Genomic DNA, 2500 nt, shown 5'->3' with positions numbered 1-2500 from the left:
CTGAATCCTGTGTAGGCCTATATCATTGTTGTGTTGTTAAAGGCAGTCTATCTACCCTTCTTGCATGTGTGTGCATGCAATTACACTGCATGCTGGCATGAGCTCGAGAACGTTTCATCTAGCTTTGACATGGCACAAGCTTTTCAATCTGTAGACACACTCCGAAGTGCTCTCTCTCACAAATATAAGATTCTGCGAAAACAACCATGTAGGAATGCACCATCTGACATCCACACATAATGTAGTGTGTATAGTAGAGATGCACAGGATCCAAGATCCGGTTCCGGATCCGGGCAGGATAATAGGGTTTTTCACAGGATCCGGATCCGACAGGATCTTAAGCAGTGGATCCGGTATCCGGCAGTTACCTAAAAATCAGGATCTGGTGAATCTCTAGCCTAGCCTTTTCAGTCTTTCACAACCCCAATTGCTGCATGGAGTGAAAGAACTTTGGAAGCGGCCAGTGCAGGCAGTGTGGCAGTAAGCCAATGAGTCTAAAAAATAGTTTGAGCCAACGTAACAAAAAGGGTGTACGAGTAGGCTATGTGTTTCAACCCTTTCGTAGGATCCGGTATCCGGTTCCAGATCCGGCAGGATCTTAAGCAGTGGATCCAGTATCCGGCAGGATCCTAAAAATCAGGATCCGGTGCATCTCTAGTGTTTAGTAACAAACACACACACACACACACACGCACGCACGCACGCACGCACACACACACCTCTCTTTAACACGTCAGCCAGACAGATAGCTGTGGGATGCCAAGGCTGAGTAATAGTTTTGTGTTCCTCTGTGTGTGTGTGTGTGTGTGTGTGTGTGTGTAATAGCATGCCATATCTTCTGGGTGGTCTAAATCCTTATGTAGCCTACTGTAGTCATATATGTTTAAGCGGGTATGTCAAGTGGGTATAACTTCTCACTCTCTTTCTCCCTTTCTCTCTCTCTCTCTCTCTGTTTTTGACTATAGGTGTAGCCTATGTATATATTGTTTGTATATGTGTGTGTCTGTGCGTGTGGCATTAAGCCTGTGTCTGTGCACTCACACTTGTATGCACACATACTGCTGTATTTGTGTGTGCATATGTGTGCGTGTGCGTGTGTGAGTGTGTGTGTGTGCATTTTAATGGCTCTCTCCTCAGCCCAGTTCATTTGTCAGTGATGTTCAGTTCAGTGGGAGTGCTGTCCAAAGCAGAGGAGTGCAAACGTGCAGAGAGACTATAAATCTAAAATCTCAGCCCCATATCACATGTAGGTCACACACACACACACACACACACACACACACACACACACACACACACACACACACACACACGCACGCACGCACGCACACACAGCATGCACAGAAAGTGCAAAAAAATACACACGTAGTACATGCATTCTTTAGCCCCTCCTCCCTCTTTCTTTCCTCTGCCCTCAGTCTTTCCATGCTTCGTTTTCCTCTCTTGTTCTCCCTGTTGTCCAGCCTTCTCTTCTCTCTCCTCTCTCCACCTGTCAAGCCTCTCTCCCTTGTCTCTCCCTCTCCTTGTCCACCTCCTCTGCCTTTCTCTTCCCTGGCACTCTCTCTCTCTCTCTTTGTCATCTCTCTGCGGGCTCTCTATCTCTACTCACTCTCTCATCTCCCACCCTCTGCTTCTTCCTCTCTCTCTCTCTCTCTCCTTCCTCTGCTTCTTATTTCTCAACCCCTCCCCCCCCCCCCCCCCCGAGGACTCCTCCTTGCTGCAGGAAAACAGGATTATGCTGCCCCATGTCAGCCTCATGTGTCTCCTATTAGCTACACCCACTCACCCAGTGTGTGTGTGTGTGTGTGTGTGTGTGTGTGTGTGTACGTGCGTGTGTGTTTGTGAAAGCGGGACGACAAAGAGCATACAGTTTATAGCCTCCTGAGGAGTTGGTCAGAGCCGTCATTTGGTCTGTGTGTTGTTTAGTAAGTGTTGGAGAATGCAGAACCCAACACATTTATGCATTTGTGTATTCATGTAAAGTATGTATACAGTATGTATCTCCAGATGTGTGCACATCAGATCTCATAATCCCATAGCCAATGCTCGGTTAGTGCACGCACCTGTATGTGCATTTTTCTTGTTGCCTATTGTGAGAATATTTTCAAACTATGATTGCCGACTGCCAATGTTTTGAGTTGTTGTTTTATACGACTTGGGTGTGTCTGCGTTCCCAGGCTTGTTAAAGTGCATTACATGTGTGTGTGTGTTATTGCTGTGCTGCATACGCTTTGTATTTGGGTGATGTGAAAGTTGATTCTGGTTGATTGAGACATTGGTTGGGGATTTAACAGACCATCACACAAGAGCCGAATACACTAGTCAATATCTATAGGCTCCTATATATCATCTGAAGGCAAACTGTGACACACACACATGCACATGTGCACGCAAACACACACACACACACACACACACACACACACACACACACACACACACACACACACACACACACACACACACACACACACACACACACACACACACACACGACAGG

This window comes from Engraulis encrasicolus, chromosome 5 (assembly GCF_034702125.1).
Source record: "Engraulis encrasicolus isolate BLACKSEA-1 chromosome 5, IST_EnEncr_1.0, whole genome shotgun sequence".
Taxonomy (NCBI): Eukaryota; Metazoa; Chordata; class Actinopteri; order Clupeiformes; family Engraulidae; genus Engraulis; species Engraulis encrasicolus.
This window is presented reverse-complemented; position numbering follows the sequence as displayed.